Genomic DNA, 366 nt, shown 5'->3' with positions numbered 1-366 from the left:
GCGTGGGCGGCATAATCCCGGGGGATAAGACCCCGAGGACTCCAGACTAAGGCCTGTATAGACTTTGCTCCAGATTTCCATCAGCAGTGGTTATGGCTATTCACTTGTTGCAGAAAAGGACTTTAATCAAGGCTCTCACTCACATAGCGACGGGGCATCAAACTCGTAGGCGACGGCGTCCTTCGGGATCCGCGCCTCAGGGTACGTGCCCATCGGGAGAGAGGCACTTCCAAGGGCTGCCCACGCCAGGAGTGCCAACGCCGCCCACAGACGCCTCCTGCTCCTCTCTGGGCACTGGGGCATGGGTCGGCTCTTCAGGGAAGGTAAGATGCGGATTAGATTTATTTCGTTATCCTCCACACAGAG

The sequence above is a fragment of the Penaeus monodon genome, chromosome 31 (assembly GCF_015228065.2).
Source record: "Penaeus monodon isolate SGIC_2016 chromosome 31, NSTDA_Pmon_1, whole genome shotgun sequence".
NCBI classification, from domain to species: Eukaryota; Metazoa; Arthropoda; class Malacostraca; order Decapoda; family Penaeidae; genus Penaeus; species Penaeus monodon.
The sequence above is the reverse complement of the archived record's forward strand: the minus strand, read 5'-3'. Positions refer to the sequence as shown.